The 21,023-nt window shown below is 46.7% G+C and overlaps 1 pseudogene; it reads right to left on the bottom strand.

Moving 5' to 3' along the window:
- Positions 1-6,441: 6,441 nt before the first annotated feature.
- Positions 6,442-10,765, bottom strand: LOC142243915 (RNA-binding protein FXR1 pseudogene; annotated as a pseudogene).
- Positions 10,766-21,023: the final 10,258 nt, after the last annotated feature.

Below are 21,023 nucleotides of genomic sequence, written 5' to 3'. Positions count from 1 at the left end.
TGTGTCAGGTGTGACAGGTGTGGCCGTAGGTTTGCAAAGCATCTGTTTGAACAGGGAAGGGTACATTAACCATGAGTTGTAAATCACAAAGAGGTTGTGGTGGAAGAGTAAATAGGTGGGGTGTTGAAGGTGTTTGAGTGAGAAGTTATGTTAGTCAAAGGTCTAGTGAGCAAACACTGGATAATTCTATCCCAAAAGAAATTAGAACAATGTCCGTTACTGGACAGCCCACTCCTTTAGATGTCTTTGGCAGCCTAACGTTGTTTCAACTTACAAATGAGGGTGATAAACAGTATGTGTCAAAGGTAAATGCTGAATCAAGTGGCCTCTCTTCCTCTTTCTGTGCCTCAACATCACTAACAGTTCATTCTTCAAAGGTGCTACCCCAATTACATTTGTTTCCCCCATGTCACAAATCTCCAACTGGCAAACTGTGTGGAACCAGACATGGGGGAGTCTGCAGAGCTGAACACACATTCTATCCCATGGGCATCAGAGGACTGCTCCAAAAATTCCCAGACTCAAGAGGAGGAAAGCATCTGCACTGATGCCCAAAATCTTTGTGAGTTTGATCCTGGCCTGGACAACGTAGGGTCTAAGCACAATCCCGACCCTCGTCAACTGACGTTAACCCCCAAGGGAGGAGGTGATGATGATAAGACTCAGATACCTGAGAAGCATGCATACTGCTATGTTACGTCAGGTCAAGAAAAGCAGGAGTGGAAAAACACAGAGCCTGACGATGAAGTTGTAGATCCCAATTAATGTGAACCCAGAGGCACGCAGATGTGTATCTCAGAAGATGAGGAGGAGGGGGAGAAAGAAGCCAAGGAAGTTACCTTGGCAATTTCCATACAAACACGTGGTGATGCAACCATGAGAAGCACTGCATCCTCAGCCACAACTCTGGATGTGGCCATCAGAAGTTGCGGGTCTGCAGATCGCAAGAAGCCTGGGGCTTTTATGAGACCGCAAAGGATGACCCAACTTTCATTATCTGCTAACATTGTAAACAATGACTCAGTAGAGGCAAAAATTAAAATAATTTGACTAACTACTACATGCATAAACTGGCACAAGCAACTTGCATTAAGGGTACTTTACATGCTGCGACATCGCTAGCGATCTCGTTAGCGATGTGAAATTCTAAATCGCACCTGCGATCTAGAATTTCACATCGCTAATGAGATCACTAGCGATGTTGCAGCATGTAAAGTACCCTTTACTGTGGGAATCTTACTGCTCTAAAAACTGAACCACCAGGCCTACCCAACCACCAGATTCCTAATAAAGCACGTTTGCTGCTTTTTCCTCCTCCTGCATTACCATCAAAACTATTCTCACACAGGTCTCCGACCGCATAACCTCCACTTTACCTGTGTTTACCTGCTGCAGTTGAGGTGAATCAGAGCCCATCAGCTGTTATGGAAGTGATTATGCCTCGTATTTTTAATCCATGTGAGACACAGAGGCCACATTCTGTGTGTTGCATGGATGATACCTCCCTGCTGTGCAAACACACTATGGAGAAATGGGGTGTAATTTATGCCACTGTCTTGCTCTGTGCCTAAAAGATTTTTAATCTGAAGATTCCAAGATGGGTCTCCAAATCTTTTTTTGTCTGTAGTGCCAGGGTTCTGGGAGCAAGAATCCTATGCCTGTCACTCATGCATCTTGATTTTTAAAATGAAATGCCATTGTACTAAAATTTCTAGGTCACTATTACAGCCTGGATGCACTGCTGCAGAATGCACAGTCACTGTGTGCTCACTTTTTAAAATTAAAATGTTAGCCCACACTCTGTGTGTTGCATTTACTATAACTCCCTGCTGTGCAAACACACCATAGAGAAATGGGGGGGGGGGCAATTGATGCCACTGTCCTGCCATCACCCTGAATGGTTTTTAAATTTAAAGACTCCAAGATAGGTCTCCAAGTTGTATCTTGTCTGTACTGGCAGGGGTATGGAAGCACCAGCCCTGTAACTGTCTCTCATCCACTTCTATATTTCTCATGTAAATAGTCTAGGAAGCTAATGGCTATGCCAAAACTTTGGGGCTGCACTGTAAAACATATTTTTGCTGTTATGCAAACTTTTCAACCCCCTAAACGTGTTTTCTCTGCCTTACAAGTGTCCTCTCATGTAGAAAAAAAAAAGGTTCGCTCATCTCTAGTTGCGGCGTTCCACTATTGCCAATTGTTGCCACTTTTCCTGTTGTCTGCACATAATTTTTTGAAATATGGAGACTCCAAGTAGGGTGTCAAAATAGTGTTGTAAGTATAGGCATGTGTGTTGGAGCAACAGGCCAAATTCTGTCAGTCATACACCTCTTGATGTTTAAAATTAAAATGTCAGGCCAAATCCTCTGTGTTGCAAGGACCACACCTCTGTGCTGTGCAAAGACACTATTGGAAATTGGGTGGGGGGGCAATTCATTACACTGACCTGCTGTCCTGCTCTCTGCCTGAAAGGTTTTTAAATCTAAAACCTCCAAGATGGATCCCCAAATTATGTCCTGTCTGTACTGGCAGTGATGTGGGAGCAAGAAGCCTAATCCTGTCACTCATGCACCTCTTGAATTTAAAATTTAAATGCCAGGCCACATTCTATATGTAAGTCAACACAATTAGGCACTGCTGAAATTGATATGCATTGGAGACCGCAGTAATACAGCTGCAGAGCTGTTTACCACTATCCAGGCCGAGTTTGATCAATGGCTATTTCAACTAAAACTGGATCCAGGGAAGGCCGTGTGCAATAATGGTGTAAACCTGGTTGTAGCACTACGCCTGGACAACATCACACATGTGCTTTGCATTGCTTACATCCTCAACCTAGTTTTATATAAATTTCTAGGCCACTATTCCGGCCTGGATGCGCTGACGGTGGCTGTGTGCTCACTTTGGACAATGGAAATACCAGGTCACATCCCGTGTGTTGTATGGACCATACCTCATTGATGTTCAAAGACACATAGACATTCTAGGCAAATTGGGGGGTGGCAATTAATGGCACTGACCTGCCGTCTGCCTAAAATGTTTTTAAGTTTCAAAACTTCAAAATGAATCACCAAGATGTGTCTTGTCTGTACAGGCTGGGGTGTGGGAAAAAGAACACTAATCCTGTCAGTCATGCACCTCTTGATTTTTAAAATTGTAATGCCAGGCAACATCCTGTGTAAGTCAATGCAATCAGGCAGTGTAGAAATTAATATGCATTGAAGAACGCAGTCACACAGCTGCAGAGCTGTGGACCACTATCGAGGTCGAATTTGATCAATGGATGTCTTCACTAAACCTGGAGCCAGGGAAGTCCGTGTGTGATAACGGTGTTAATATAGTGGCGGCCCTACGCCTGAACAACATCACACACATGCATTGCATGGCTCATATTCTCAAAGTGGTTGTACTGGAATTTGTATATAAGTGAAATACTGACGCTCAAAAAAAGGCACAAAAATGTGGCTGTGGATAAATAAATTTAAATAAATTTATTTAATTAACTAGAAGACTTGAATTGGATGCTGCAGGTAATGGACAGGGTCCGTGTGAGCACATGTCAAATAAAAGCAAGGGGTAGTAAAATAGAATTTAGGGACTACCGCACTATCCTATGTGAGAAAACCCAAATGTAAAGTTCCACCTACAGGTAGTGCTTGGATAAGTGTCTCACCCTGCAGTCAATAAGTATGGTGCTGTTGGGGTACCAATGTTTATGCTGGGAAACAAATGATTAGTAATTAGTAAATTAAATGTAATCTTAGAAATAAAGTGAAGAGGTGTAGCTAAAATTTTGTCAAAAGACAAGTATAATAGCCTGTGTACTTCCCTTTCTAGGAATGGGACCCCGGTAGAAAGGTGTTGTAGGAAGAAATTCAAGATAAGGAACTGCCAGATGTGAGCAAAACATTCAGGTAGGAACACCTTGAACAACAAAGATAACACAGCACAGTGTAAGTGTGAAAAATGAATGTACTAACTGTGTTAAAAGTGTCCTGCTGACATAACTGCAAGACTCTCATGGAGGAGATATAGGGGTTAACTCCATAATTAAATAGTTGTTACAGAAAAAGACTGTTTTTTCACACTTGGCAATTGCTGGTAGTCGTATCACAATAGCTGTGTACAAATAAAATAATGTTAAATAATATATATATAATGTGACGACCTGGGCCCTGAACGTCTTGGGGCACACGTCTGGCAGCGGGATCAAGACACACACAAGCACTTTGTCACTTAAAGAATCTCGGTGATTTATTCACATCCTCATAAACCACGCAGTGTAATGGGCCACAGCCACTTTCCCGCAGGACAATGTCTCACTGTCTGTTTAAACTGCTGATTGTTCATACAGTTCGTTCTCTGGCATCAGCCAGTAAAGTACACCTTTGTGGGGTGTTACCTGCCAGTAGGTTTGCAGGCTGTCAGTCTGCCTCCATCCAGTCCAGGGAGACTCTCACACTGGGCTCACCATCCCGGCCCTTGTACACATTCCAATTCCTCACAGCCTCAGTGGATTGTGCAGCTCCCTGACATTTCAGAGCCCTCACTAGCTCTGTATGCATAGGATCTCCTGCACATGTGCTCCAACCAAGATGGCTCCCACTAGCACACAGAGATCATGTGACAAACGACAGCTCCATTAAATCCCATGAGACACACCTACGTATGGGAGGTATGTGGATGGTCAGTCCCGCCCATCACTTCTGACCATCCCATGAACCCAGCCCTGAATGTGTACAACAATCCTCATGGAACTACAAGTCCCAGAGAAACATTCCAGGTTCAGATCACAGAGGATTTCCCCCTCTGTGACACATACCGGCCATCTACCACATTGCATCCTTACATATCCCCCCCCTCTGTTCCAACTTGTAGGGTGGAACACTCGACAACCTACAGTGACCCTGAGACAGGGCATTAGGGGAACCATACCCTACCAGTCGAATGGGCCCTCTATGAAAACTTTGAGTTTCTGCTCCTGACCGACCATCTGCCACTGTCAACAAACCCTCCTTAGTGAACCCTCTTCTCAGACACGTCCGCCAGTCCGACATATCGTTCCATAACTGTCTGCAACGGTCAGTGTGGTAGTGAGACACCCCATCAGTCAAAACTACCGTGCGGCCTGACTCTGCGCTAACCAGTCCACTAGAGGGGCTCTTGTCCAGGTACCTCACAACCGAGCCGACAGGAGATCTCCCACAACTAGACCCTGCACACTCTCTGTTTGCCAATCTACTATGGCCTCTTCTCTCATGACGTCTTAGGTCACCTTTCCATCTCCGCCTTTTCCCACCACCACTTTTGGCTATGGACCAGTCACTCCCTCCGTCTTTTCTTTTAGATTTTGTCTTAGAGGGCTTGGACCTTTCAGAGTCTGTGCCATAGCCTGATTTATACGTAGGTCTTCTATGGCCTAGGCTCCTTTCCCTACAGGACCTACTTTCCTTGCCAGTGAAGGCAACACGTTCATCAGGTGGACCACACTTCTTCTCTGGGCCCTGGCCCGAAAGCGGTCGTGACCTCAAACTCACTTGACAATGTTTCTCTGCAATCTTCTGTCTTTCAAGATCCATTTGCTTTAGTTCTTCCAGGTATCCCAGGCGGTATTCTAGGAGAACTCGTACATTTTCAACACACTCCTTTGTTCCCGCCATGACACATGGAACCATACCAACTTCACAGGGTAACCTGGCTTTATGATAAACCTTAAGTCTTACTCTCGTCACACCGGATGTATCAACCATCTCCTGCATGACTCTTCCATTTCTGCCAATCAGTTTCTTGACAAGTTCTCTGGGCACTTGTGTGACCTCTTCCACAAAGTCCAACAGCCTTCGAGCTGTTTTCACTGCTTCTTCAGTTTTCCCATAGATTCGGAATGTTCCACTGTGCTCTTCTAATTCAATCGCTGTAATACCTGGAACCTTCCTAGCTTGCTGAATGTTACTTTTCAGCGCTCTTAATGCGAGCCCAATTAATGATTTCTTCACCACCACAACTTCCTGAAATTCTGCAGTGAGCTGCTTCATACACTCCAAGCGCCTGGTGTCTTCTTCCATCTGTGCCGAGATGAGCCATTTCGTGCGAAGACACTGCAGGTGCATGTCACTCAGGATAGCCACTCGCTTCTTTGTGACATTACTGGCAGAGCACACCACCAACTGACAAGTCTCTGGGGCAAAGTACACTTCACAGGCCCCTACAGCCTTCTTAAACGTCTCATGCATCGACTTATGGGCACAGGCTTTTCTTAGGTCTTCGGGCACATCTACCATGCACTTAAAGAATGGACAGGTTTCTTGACCTTCAAGGAAATTAGACCATTCCTTTGGTCTCTTGCATCTATCTTTTTCTCTCATGCACGGCTCCACCTCTTGAGTTACACACTCTTCCGGTTCAGCTCCAGCCTCAGAGCCTTTGGGTTTGCTATTGTTCTTAACCAAGACCATCTCTATGTCTTCCATCTTGGTCTTACCAGGCAGGTCACTCGGGCTATCAGTTCCTGATAAGACCTCTGGTCCAGACTTCACCTCATCAGAGACTCTTTTCACTTTTGCAGCACCAGCTGTCTCTTGGGTCTTCACTGCATTACCTTCAACTTCCTTGCGGGTCTCTGCAGTGTCACCTTCAGTCCTCTTTTTTTCTGCAAGGGTGTCACACCCTTCATCGTGGTACTCTGTTCCTCTTAGACCTTTGGCCCCGTTTTCACCCTTCATCACCCCAACACTGGGTAATTTACCGGTCTGCTCACCATGACCTCTATGGATTTGTACTTCACCAGCTTTCTCCAGGATTCCTTGTCCTGTATTACCCTCTAGGATTTCACCTCCTACAGTGCTCTCGTCCGACAGACCTTCTGCTTCATGCTTGGAATCTATAGGAGACACCACCATTACTGCTTTGGTTGGCTCATTTTTTGACATTTCACCCTGCTGATGTCTGTCGTTACAATGTGTCAGTTCAGTTTCTGATACCTCTTTCTTGTGTAGGACATCGCTGTCTGACTCTACCTTAGCAGTTTCTACTGGCAACGTGTTTTCCTCGACCAGGTACTTCACTTTCTCTGCACCCTCAGACGGTATACCTTGCACGAGATTTTGGCGCTTATTACGTCTCCGGCGTCTGGAGGAGGTTTTACCCTTCTCAATTGTCTGTACCTCACTGCACTCTCTTGTCCTTTTATAAGAGTCAGTGTCCATTCTGGAGTCATCGTCACTCCCCCTGGCGTCCTGGACTATCATGTCCCCACTTAACCAGATATCTGCCTCCCTTTCTGGAGCTACCCCGTTTTTAACGGTCACACTATTGGTTATTCCCTTAGTCCTTATGTCACTAAGTTGGGTCCGTCCATTTTCTTTGGTCACCCCTAACTTAGGACAGTCAATTTTAGGAGGTGCTATCTCCTCCTTACCACACATAACTCTACAACCAGGACCCCGTTTCACCTCCCAATGTGGTAGGGTTTCCTTTGGGCTGTTCTGGCTCTTACACAAGCAACTGGATACGTCCCCCTGCTTCCACAAGTGCACAAATAATTTAGAGTCCCAACCTATAATAATTGGGTGCAGTAAATCTGAGACTACACCAACATCATGAGAACCACTGTCCCTGGCTGTCTTAATGACCACGCTGCATACCGGGTATTCTGTCTCATTATTGTGGGTGCAGCCGACGTGGATCTTCCTTCCAGGAATCAAGTTGACATCAGAAGTGGCCCTCACCAGGGTCACCAAACTCCTTGAGTCTACGACCCCTGTTACAGATTCCCCATCCACTTCCACGGAACACAGACGTGGCTTCTCGTCGGATGGGTGGTCTATACCGCAAACCGGACACTTGTGGCATGAACACTGTTGTCCCTGGCTACAGTCCATCTGCGCCACTTCACCCTTGGATTTGGGATGCTCTGCACCATTTTGGGGGACCACCGCTTTCTGGGACTCCTCCCCCTTTTGGGCATCCACCCCTTTATGGGACTCCATCCCCTTATGGGCAACCACCCCTTTATGGGACTCCACCCCCTTATGGGCAACCACCCCTTTATGGGACTCCACCCCCTTATGGGCAACCACCCCTTTATGGGCAACCACCCCCTTATGGGCTTTCTGTGGCTTCCTTGCAGTGTCCTTAGATCCCAGTTCACACCGTTCCCCTTTATCTCCCTGGGTACCCTGTGCCCGTACTGGCCCCAGAAGGGAACTCACAAACTGGTCCACTGCTGCCACATCTCTGCGCACTGACAGCTCCTGCTGTCCACACACAAGGAACTGGTACAGCTCCTCCATAACGTCCAGGCTTGCGGCTCCACTCATGGTCGCTCAGCTTTCCCGGAACTTCGTGGACCCGCCGATCCACTGCAAGCTGCTTGAGTGCGCCGTCAGTTTTCGTGGACCCGCCGATCCACCGCAAACCGCTTCAAAAATTTTTTTTTTTTTTCGTGGACCCGCCGATCCACAGCAAGCAGTCCGTATCCACAAGAATATGTCCTAGGCCGTTGCCCTTAGCAACCAGGCTGCGTTGCCCCTAGCAACCAGGCCATTTGCCCGCATTCTCCACCATAATGTGACGACCTGGGCCCTGAACGTCTTGGGGCACACGTCTGGCAGCGGGATCAAGACACACACAAGCACTTTGTCACTTAAAGAATCTCGGTGATTTATTCACATCCTCATAAACCACGCAGTGTAATGGGCCACAGCCACTTTCCCGCAGGACAATGTCTCACTGTCTGTTTAAACTGCTGATTGTTCATACAGTTCGTTCTCTGGCATCAGCCAGTAAAGTACACCTTTGTGGGGTGTTACCTGCCAGTAGGTTTGCAGGCTGTCAGTCTGCCTCCATCCAGTCCAGGGAGACTCTCACACTGGGCTCACCATCCCGGCCCTTGTACACATTCCAATTCCTCACAGCCTCAGTGGATTGTGCAGCTCCCTGACATTTCAGAGCCCTCACTAGCTCTGTATGCATAGGATCTCCTGCACATGTGCTCCAACCAAGATGGCTCCCACTAGCACACAGAGATCATGTGACAAACGACAGCTCCATTAAATCCCATGAGACACACCTACGTATGGGAGGTATGTGGATGGTCAGTCCCGCCCATCACTTCTGACCATCCCATGAACCCAGCCCTGAATGTGTACAACAATCCTCATGGAACTACAAGTCCCAGAGAAACATTCCAGGTTCAGATCACAGAGGATTTCCCCCTCTGTGACACATACCGGCCATCTACCACATTGCATCCTTACATATCCCCCCCCTCTGTTCCAACTTGTAGGGTGGAACACTCGACAACCTACAGTGACCCTGAGACAGGGCATTAGGGGAACCATACCCTACCAGTCGAATGGGCCCTCTATGAAAACTTTGAGTTTCTGCTCCTGACCGACCATCTGCCACTGTCAACAAACCCTCCTCAGTGAACCCTCTTCTCAGACACGTCCGACATATCGTTCCATAACTGTCTGCAACGGTCAGTGTGGTAGTGAGACACCCCATCAGTCAAAACTACCGTGCGGCCTGACTCTGCGCTAACCAGTCCACTAGAGGGGCTCTTGTCCAGGTACCTCACAACCGAGCCGACAGGAGATCTCCCACAACTAGACCCTGCACACTCTCTGTTTGCCAATCTACTATGGCCTCTTCTCTCATGACGTCTTAGGTCACCTTTCCATCTCCGCCTTTTCCCACCACCACTTTTGGCTATGGACCAGTCACTCCCTCCGTCTTTTCTTTTAGATTTTGTCTTAGAGGGCTTGGACCTTTCAGAGTCTGTGCCATAGCCTGATTTATACGTAGGTCTTCTATGGCCTAGGCTCCTTTCCCTACAGGACCTACTTTCCTTGCCAGTGAAGGCAACACGTTCATCAGGTGGACCACACTTCTTCTCTGGGCCCTGGCCCGAAAGCGGTCGTGACCTCAAACTCACTTGACAATGTTTCTCTGCAATCTTCTGTCTTTCAAGATCCATTTGCTTTAGTTCTTCCAGGTATCCCAGGCGGTATTCTAGGAGAACTCGTACATTTTCAACACACTCCTTTGTTCCCGCCATGACACATGGAACCATACCAACTTCACAGGGTAACCTGGCTTTATGATAAACCTTAAGTCTTACTCTCGTCACACCGGATGTATCAACCATCTCCTGCATGACTCTTCCATTTCTGCCAATCAGTTTCTTGACAAGTTCTCTGGGCACTTGTGTGACCTCTTCCACAAAGTCCAACAGCCTTCGAGCTGTTTTCACTGCTTCTTCAGTTTTCCCACAGATTCGGAATGTTCCACTGTGCTCTTCTAATTCAATCGCTGTAATACCTGGAACCTTCCTAGCTTGCTGAATGTTACTTTTCAGCGCTCTTAATGCGAGCCCAATTAATGATTTCTTCACCACCACAACTTCCTGAAATTCTGCAGTGAGCTGCTTCATACACTCCAAGCGCCTGGTGTCTTCTTCCATCTGTGCCGAGATGAGCCATTTCGTGCGAAGACACTGCAGGTGCATGTCACTCAGGATAGCCACTCGCTTCTTTGTGACATTACTGGCAGAGCACACCACCAACTGACAAGTCTCTGGGGCAAAGTACACTTCACAGGCCCCTACAGCCTTCTTAAACGTCTCATGCATCGACTTATGGGCACAGGCTTTTCTTAGGTCTTCGGGCACATCTACCATGCACTTAAAGAATGGACAGGTTTCTTGACCTTCAAGGAAATTAGACCATTCCTTTGGTCTCTTGCATCTATCTTTTTCTCTCATGCACGGCTCCACCTCTTGAGTTACACACTCTTCCGGTTCAGCTCCAGCCTCAGAGCCTTTGGGTTTGCTATTGTTCTTAACCAAGACCATCTCTATGTCTTCCATCTTGGTCTTACCAGGCAGGTCACTCGGGCTATCAGTTCCTGATAAGACCTCTGGTCCAGACTTCACCTCATCAGAGACTCTTTTCACTTTTGCAGCACCAGCTGTCTCTTGGGTCTTCACTGCGTTACCTTCAACTTCCTTGCGGGTCTCTGCAGTGTCACCTTCAGTCCTCTTTTTTTCTGCAAGGGTGTCACACCCTTCAGCGTGGTACTCTGTTCCTCTTAGACCTTTGGCCCCGTTTTCACCCTTCATCACCCCAACACTGGGTAATTTACCGGTCTGCTCACCATGACCTCTATGGATTTGTACTTCACCAGCTTTCTCCAGGATTCCTTGTCCTGTATTACCCTCTAGGATTTCACCTCCTACAGTGCTCTCGTCCGACAGACCTTCTGCTTCATGCTTGGAATCTATAGGAGACACCACCATTACTGCTTTGGTTGGCTCATTTTTTGACATTTCACCCTGCTGATGTCTGTCGTTACAATGTGTCAGTTCAGTTTCTGATACCTCTTTCTTGTGTAGGACATCGCTGTCTGACTCTACCTTAGCAGTTGCTACTGGCAACGTGTTTTCCTCGACCAGGTACTTCACTTTCTCTGCACCCTCAGACGGTATACCTTGCACGAGATTTTGGCGCTTATTACGTCTCCGGCGTCTGGAGGAGGTTTTACCCTTCTCAATTGTCTGTACCTCACTGCACTCTCTTGTCCTTTTATAAGAGTCAGTGTCCATTCTGGAGTCATCGTCACTCCCCCTGGTGTCCTGGACTATCATGTCCCCACTTAATCAGATATCTGCCTCCCTTTCTGGAGCTACCCCGTTTTTAACGGTCACACTATTGGTTATTCCCTTAGTCCTTATGTCACTAAGTTGGGTCCGTCCATTTTCTTTGGTCACCCCTAACTTAGGACAGTCAATTTTAGGAGGTGCTATCTCCTCCTTACCACACATAACTCTACAACCAGGACCCCGTTTCACCTCCCAATGTGGTAGGGTTTCCTTTGGGCTGTTCTGGCTCTTACACAAGCAACTGGATACGTCCCCCTGCTTCCACAAGTGCACAAATAATTTAGAGTCCCAACCTATAATAATTGGGTGCAGTAAATCTGAGACTACACCAACATCATGAGAACCACTGTCCCTGGCTGTCTTAATGACCACGCTGCATACCGGGTATTCTGTCTCATTATTGTGGGTGCAGCCGACGTGGATCTTCCTTCCAGGAATCAAGTTGACATCAGAAGTGGCCCTCACCAGGGTCACCAAGCTCCTTGAGTCTACGACCCCTGTTACAGATTCCCCATCCACTTCCACGGAACACAGACGTGGCTTCTCGTCGGATGGGTGGTCTATACCGCAAACCGGACACTTGTGGCATGAACACTGTTGTCCCTGGCTACAGTCCATCTGCACCACTTCACCCTTGGATTTGGGATGCTCTGCACCATTTTGGGGGACCACCGCTTTCTGGGACTCCTCCCCCTTTTGGGCATCCACCCCTTTATGGGACTCCATCCCCTTATGGGCAACCACCCCTTTATGGGACTCCACCCCCTTATGGGCAACCACCCCTTTATGGGACTCCACCCCCTTATGGGCAACCACCCCTTTATGGGCAACCACCCCCTTATGGGCTTTCTGTGGCTTCCTTGCAGTGTCCTTAGATCCCAGTTCACACCGTTCCCCTTTATCTCCCTGGGTACCCTGTGCCCGTACTGGCCCCAGAAGGGAACTCACAAACTGGTCCACTGCTGCCACATCTCTGCGCACTGACAGCTCCTGCTGTCCACACACAAGGAACTGGTACAGCTCCTCCATAACGTCCAGGCTTGCGGCTCCACTCATGGTCGCTCAGCTTTCCCGGAACTTCGTGGACCCGCCGATCCACTGCAAGCTGCTTGAGTGCGCCGTCAGTTTTCGTGGACCCGCCGATCCACCGCAAACCGCTTCAAAATTTTTTTTTTTTTTTCGTGGACCCGCCGATCCACAGCAAGCAGTCCGTATCCACAAGAATATGTCCTAGGCCGTTGCCCTTAGCAACCAGGCTGCGTTGCCCCTAGCAACCAGGCCATTTGCCCGCATTCTCCACCATAATGTGACGACCTGGGCCCTGAACGTCTTGGGGCACACGTCTGGCAGCGGGATCAAGACACACACAAGCACTTTGTCACTTAAAGAATCTCGGTGATTTATTCACATCCTCATAAACCACGCAGTGTAATGGGCCACAGCCACTTTCCCGCAGGACAATGTCTCACTGTCTGTTTAAACTGCTGATTGTTCATACAGTTCGTTCTCTGGCATCAGCCAGTAAAGTACACCTTTGTGGGGTGTTACCTGCCAGTAGGTTTGCAGGCTGTCAGTCTGCCTCCATCCAGTCCAGGGAGACTCTCACACTGGGCTCACCATCCCGGCCCTTGTACACGTTCCAATTCCTCACAGCCTCAGTGGATTGTGCAGCTCCCTGACATTTCAGAGCCCTCACTAGCTCTGTATGCATAGGATCTCCTGCACATGTGCTCCAACCAAGATGGCTCCCACTAGCACACAGAGATCATGTGACAAACGACAGCTCCATTAAATCCCATGAGACACACCTACGTATGGGAGGTATGTGGATGGTCAGTCCCGCCCATCACTTCTGACCATCCCATGAACCCAGCCCTGAATGTGTACAACAATCCTCATGGAACTACAAGTCCCAGAGAAACATTCCAGGTTCAGATCACAGAGGATTTCCCCCTCTGTGACACATACCGGCCATCTACCACATTGCATCCTTACAATATATATATATATATATATATATATATGTATATATATATATATATATACATATATACAGTACAGACCAAACGTTTGGACACACCTTCTCATTCAAAGAGTTTTCTTTATTTTCATGACTCTGAAAATTATAGATTCACATTGAAGGCATCAAAACTATGAATTACCACATGTGGAATGAAATACTTAAAAAAGTGTGAAACAACTGAAAATATGTCTTATATTCTAGGTTCTTCAAAGTAGCAACCTTTTGTGTTGATTACTACTTTGCACACTCTTGGCATTCTCTTGATGAGCTTCAAGAGGTAGTCACCGGAAATGGTCTTCCAACAGTCTTGAAGGAGTTCCCAGAGATGCTTAGCACTTGTTGGCCCTTTTGCCTTCATTCTGCGGTCCAGCTCACGTCAAACCTCTAGATTGGGTTCAGGTCTGGTGGCTGTGGAGGCCAGGTCATCTGGCGTAGCATCTCATCACTCGCCTTGTTAGTCAAATAGCCCTTACACAGCCTGGAGATGTATTTGGGGTCATTGTACTGTTGAAAAATAAATGATGGTCCAACTAAACGCAAACCGGATGGAATAGCATGCCGCTGCAAGATGCTGTGGTAGCCATGCTGGTTCAGTATGCCTTCAATTTTGCATAAATCCCCAACAGTGTCACCAGCAAAGCACCCCCACACCATTACACCTCCTCCTCCATGCTTCACGGTGGGAACCAGGCATGTAGAGTCCATCCGTTCACCTTTTCTGCATCGCACAAAGACACGGTGGTTGGATCCAAAGATCTGAAATTTGGACTCATCAGACCAAAGCACAGATTTCCACTGGTCTAATGTCCATTCCTTGTGTTCTTTAGCCCAAACAAGTCTCTTCTTCTTGTTGCCTGTCCTTAGCAGTGGTTTCCTAGCAGCTATTTTACCATGAAGGTCTGCTGCACAAAGTCTCCTCTTAACAGTTGATCTAGAGATGTGCCTGCTGCTAGAACTCTGTGTGGCATTGACCTGGTCTCTAATCTGAGCTGCTGTTAACCTGCGATTTCTGAGGCTGGTGACTCGGATAAACTTATCCTCCGCAGCAAAGGTGACTCTTGGTGCTTCTTTTCCTGGGGCGGTCCTAATGTGAGCAAGTTTCTTTGTAGCGTTTGATGGTTTTTGCCACTGCACTTGGGGACACTTTCAAACTTTTCCCAATTTTTCGGACTGACTGACCTTCATTTCTTAAAGTAATGATGGCTCCTCATTTTTTTTTACGTAGCTGCTTTTTCATGCCATAATACAAATTCTAACAGTCTATTCAGTAGGACTATCAGCTGTGTATCCACCAGACTTCTGCACAACACAACTGATGGTCCCAACCCCATTTATAAGGCAAGAAATCCCACTTATTAAACCTGACAGGGCACACCTGTGAAGTGAAAACCATTTCCGGTGACTACTTCTTGAAGCTCATCAAGAGAATGCCAAGAGCATGCAAAGCAGTAATCAAAGCAAAAGGTGGCACTGGCTACTTTGAAGAACCTAGGATATAAGACATATTTTCAGCTGTTTCACACTTTTGTGTTAAGTATTTCATTCCACATGTGTTAATTCATAGTTTTGATGCCTTCAATGTGAATGTAAAATTTTCAGTCATGAAAATAAAGAAAACTCCTTGAATGAGAAGGTGTGTCCAAACTTTTGGTCTGTACTGTATATATATATATGAGACCTGAAATGGCTGTCCCCAACGTTCACCATCCAACCTTACAGAATTGGAGAGTATCTGTAAGGAAGAATGGCAGAGGATCCCCAAATCCATGTGGGAATAACTTGTTGCATCATTCTCAAGAAGACTCATGGCTGTAAAAGCTCAAAAGGGTGCTTCTATTCAATACTGAGCAAAGGTTCTGATTATGACCATATGATATTTCAGTTTTTCTTGTTTAATAAATTTGAAAACATTTCTACATTTCTGGGGGGGGTTCTGTCAAGATTGCGTGCAGAGTGTACAATAATGAGATAAAAAATGAACTTTTTGGAATTTACCAAATAGCTGCAATGAAACAAAGAGTGAAAAATTTAAAGGGGTCTGAATACTTTCTGTACCCACTGTATATACACATATACACACATCTAATCTAAGGGGTGCTTCACACACAGCGAGCTCACTGCCGAGATCGCTGCTGAGTCACGCTTTTTGTGACGCAGCAGTGACCTCATTAGCGATCTCGCTGTGTGTGATAATGAGCAGCGATCTGGCCCCTGCTGCGAGATCGCTGCTCGTTACACACAGCCCTGGTTCGTTTTCTTCAAAGGCGCTCTCCCACTGTGACACACAGATCGCTGTGTGTGACAGCGAGAGAGCGACAAATGAAGCGAGCAGGGAGCAGGAGCCGGCGTCTGGCAGCTGAGGTAAGCTTGTAACCAAGATAAACATCGGGTAACCAAGGTGGTTACCCGATATTTACCTTAGTTACCAGCCTCTGCAGCTCTCACGCTGCCTGTGCTGCCGGCTCCGGCTCTCTGCACATGTAGCTGCTGTACACATCGGGTTAATTAACCCGATGTGTACAGCAGCTAGGAGAGCAAGGAGCCAGCGCTAAGCAGTGTGCGCGGCTCCCTGCTCTCTGCACATGTAGCTGCATTACACATCGGGTTAATTAACCCGATGTGTACTGTAGCTAGGAGAGCAAGGAGCCAGCGCTAAGCAGTGTGCGCGGCTCCCTGCTCTCTGCACATGTAGCTGCATTACACATCGGGTTTATTAACCCGATGTGTACTGTAGCTAGGAGAGCAAGGAGCCAGCGCTAAGCAGTGTGCGCGGCTCCCTGCTCTCTGCACATGTAGCTGCATTACACATCGGGTTAATTAACCCGATGTGTACTGTAGCTAGGAGAGCAAGGAGCCAGCGCTCAGTGTGCGGGGCTCCCTGCTCCCTGCACACACAGCTAAGCGGTGTGCGCTGGTAACTAATGTAAACATCGGGTAACCATACCCAATGTTTACCTTAGTTACCAGTCTCCGCAGCTTCCAGACGGCGGCTCCGTGCAAGCGCAGCGTCGCTTGCACGTCGCTGCTGGCTGGGGGCTGTTCACTGGTCGCTGGTGAGATCTGCCTGTTTGACAGCTCACCAGCGACCATGTAGCGATGCCGCAGCGATCCTGACCAGGTCAGATCGCTGGTCGGATCGCTGCTGCATCGCTAAGTGTGAAGGTACCCTAAGTGTTAAAACAAAGATAACATGATAGCTTATCCTTGAGACTGGTGCTTGGGTCCTGTTGCAGTGGTGCTGTAGGAATTAATAGTTGCCAGACTCTGCAATTAATAGCAGACACCAGAGCAGCAAAGCAGCATGCTTGGAAAAAAGTCAACACAGAACACCCTTCAATAATCACATAATGAGCCATAAACTCATAATAAGAGAAACAACAAAACAGAACAAAGAATATGGCAGAAAATGATTATCTTTATTACATGCAGTAAAAATTTACAATAAAAAATTAAAAAGTTGAAAAAGTGGTCAACAGGTGTATAGGACCAGAGAACACCCAATGTAATGTTCAAATACTTGAAAAATAATATATATATTATATTGTATAATGTGCCCAATAATTATATAAAGATTTCATAAACCAAGTGGTAATTTATAAAGGGCAACATTAAAAAATTATCATAATTTAGATAATAAAAGTGACGAACACTGCATAAAAAGAAGCATACAATGGCATGTAATGAGCGGATAATATACTGGTATTGCACTGTGAAAAGATTATATTAAATATATTAAATAGTTGTAAGAAAATAAAATATTGTAAATAACAATACTCTATTTTATTATGATAAAGTGCTGGTGAGAAGATGAGCGGGATTCAAGAAAATAATATGAATAATTCAAATAAAGTGCAATGTGCTGGCAAAAAATCTTGTGATGCAAAAAATGTACTGCGAACAAACCAGGTAATATCCAAACTATACTGGGCAACAGGGGCATTTGCGCATGCATCGTCTCCATGACGACATCATGCGTCGCTGCCCTGCCGTCCGATTTACTGAATGTCCTGGACATACTGATGCACACGACATATGCGCTGCTTCTGGACCTAAATCCAGCTGGCACGCATCTAGTAATCTAAATCTCACTAACACTAATTGGTCTGTTCTCCTTTTTAAACCAGCTCCTGATGCTCCACCGTGCGCTCCCTGAAGAAGTCATACATGAAACGTACGTCAGAGTGGCAGGACCAGCTTTCACCTTTGTAAGTGACGTCTCACTGTAGCTTTTTGTTACACTGTGTTTTCAGCATAGTAAGTTGTTATTTTGGCTACGCTTGCAAACCTCTATAACATCTATTAACTGCTGCTATTATACTTTTTAACCAAATTTAGTCAGCAATTGTTTTGCCCAGTATAGTTTGGATATTACCTGGTTTGTTCGCAGTACATTTTTTGCATCACAAGATTTTTTGCCAGCACATTGCACTTTATTTGAATTATTCATACTATTTTCTTGAATCCCGCTCATCTTCTCACCAGCACTTTATCATAATAAAATAGAGTATTGTTATTTACAATATTTTATTTTCTTACAACTATTTCATATATTTAATATAATCTTTTCACAGTGCAATACCAGTATATTATCCGCTCATTATATGCCATTCTTTGCTCTTTTTTATGCAGTGTTCGTCACTTTTATTATCTAAATTATCATAATTTTTTAATGTTGCCCTTTATAAATTACCACTTGGTTTATGAAATCTTTATATAATTATTGGGCACATTATTAGAGTTGAGCGCGGTTCGTGGTTCGTCAGTTCGCGTTCGAGTGATTTTGGGGGGTGTTCTAGATAGAACTAGAACTCGAGCTTTTTGCTAAAGCTCGATAGTTCTAGATACGTTCGAGAACGGTTCTAGCAGCAAAAAGCAGGGCTTTTTACAGCTACAGTGTGCAGGAGCCATAGCTGGCAGCCTGCCAGAAGCTGGTAACCAAGATAAACATCGGGTATCCAAGCAAAGCGCTTTGGTTAGTAACCCGATGTTTATCCTAGTTACGTGCAGGAAGCCCACACTTCCCCGCTCAGCTCGCTCCGCCCCCTCCTGCATGCGGCATGTACACACACACACACACACGTCCGTCATCCTGGCACTCTGCACACATGGTCCCGCTCGGCTTACATGCGGTGATGAAGTTCCGACCTCAGCGCTGTCACTGTCCTCCATGGCCGCCGCTTGTCACATCACCTTCTCTCGCTTCCGACCCGAGACTGACTAGCGGTGACGTCACGGGCCTCTCGCGATACTTGGCTGTGAAGGCGGCGGTCATTGAACTCAGTGACAGGTGCTGTCAGCAGTACAGGAGATCAGCGCAGGTAATGTACCTCGCTGACAGCAGCACTTGTCATGCCCTGCAGTGACCTGGGCTGACCCATTGATGTTAGCTCAGGTCACTGCACTGCTCTCCCAGCCAATGGGGAACATCCTGCTCTTCATTGACTGGGACAGTGTGGATCGTCATGGCAACCCCTTGGATTACACCAGACCTGGATTTGTTTTTCTTTCTAATAAATTGGTCAAAGAGGGAATGTATTGGGGAGTATTTTTTCAAATAAAAATGTGTTTGTCGTCTATTTTTTTTTATTACTGACTGGGTTGGTGATGTCGGGTCTCTGATAGACGCCTGACCTCACCAACCCCAGGGCTTGATGCCAAGTGACATTACACATCTGGTATTAACCCCATATATTACCCCGTTTGCTACCGCACCAGGGCGCGGGATGAGCTGGGGCGAAGCACCAGGATTGGCACATCTAATGGATGCGCCACTTCTGGGGCGGCTGCGGCCTGCTATTTTTAGGCTGGGGAGAGTCCAATAACCATGGACCTCCCTAGTCTGAGAATATCAGACCCCAGCTGTCTGCTTTACCTTGGCTGGTGATCCAATTTTGGGGGGACCCCTACGTGGTTTTTTTTTAAATTATTTATTTAATTTAAAATAACAGCGTGGGGTGCCCTCAGTTTTGGATTACCAGCCAAGGTGAGGTTGCCAGCTGTGGTCTGCAGGCTGCAGCCGTCTGCTTTACCCTAGCTGGCTACAAAAATAGGGGGAACCCTACATCATTTTTTTTTTCATTTTTTTTGGCTAAATACAAAGCTAAGTACCCCTTAGTGCCACATGAAAGGCACCAAAGGGTGCAAAATTACAAAATGCAGGAGAGTGGGACATTATGTGTCTTTCTGCCATGATAATGACAGAAAAGACTGATATGAAGTGCACAAGCACAAGAAAATCACCAGAGCGCTCTACGCTGTGGAAAGCAGTAGAAAATGGCACTGGAGTGAACATGTGACTGCCTCATGTAGGATGAAGCTATGGATCCTGGTTAAATTTATGCATTTACCCTCCTTCAGTTTTTTTGCAGTACACAAAAAAAATGGAAGGCACACGGATGACAAACAGATGACATACGGACCGTCTACGGAACGGAAACGGATGCCACACGGATGCACCCGTGAAAAAAAACGGACTGTTTTTTGCAGACCGCAAACATGGATCGGTCGTGTTAATGTAGCCTTATTCTGATCTGCCGTTTATAAACAGCAGGCAGAAATAAGTGAATAACGCCCCCCAGCGTCAGAAAATCTCCGGGGTTTCAGGGCTAGCTGAGACCCTGGAGATCATGATTCAGGACTGTTTTTCCGGTCCCCGCTCATGTGATCACAGGTATACACCGTACACCGATGATCACGTTACAGTAAATGACAGCGCCGGTAAAAAATTATTTATCTCCCATCTGGCATGAACAAACATGATAAATCTCCTCCCCGGTCCCCTCCGGTCCCCCGGTGTCGCCAAAGTGCCCCCCTGATGCCCTCCCAGAAATCCAAGATGGCCACGCGCACAGCAGCACGCTGGCCGCATTCACCCTACTCCTCTGATTTCTGTCGCATGTGCCATGACACATGCGACAGAAAACTCCTCCCCAGGCCCTGCCAGGTCACCCCCTATAACTCCACCGGTGTTCCGTTGATCCCCCCACTGCCCTCTCCTTCACAATAGACGCTGCCGCATGCACAGAGCGGCTGTCAGCTCAGCTTCCTGTGTTCAGACACAGTGAGTGGTGGTTATGCATCTGTAAGCTAAATGGGCGGCACGGTGGCTCAGTGGTTAGCACTGCAGTCTTGCAGCGCTGAGGTCCTGGGTTCAATTCTCACCAAGGACACCATCTGCAAGGAGTTTGTATGTTCTCCCCGTGTTTGCGTGGGTTTCCTCTGGGTACTCCGGTTTCCTCCCACACTCCAAAGACATACAGCGCTATGGAATTAGTAACGCTATATAAATGAATAAATTATTATTATTACTGTATTGCCCTGCTCATGAGGTAAGGAACA

The sequence above is a fragment of the Anomaloglossus baeobatrachus genome, chromosome 6 (assembly GCF_048569485.1).
Source record: "Anomaloglossus baeobatrachus isolate aAnoBae1 chromosome 6, aAnoBae1.hap1, whole genome shotgun sequence".
Lineage (NCBI taxonomy): Eukaryota > Metazoa > Chordata > Amphibia > Anura > Aromobatidae > Anomaloglossus > Anomaloglossus baeobatrachus.
This window is presented reverse-complemented; position numbering and strand designations above follow the sequence as displayed.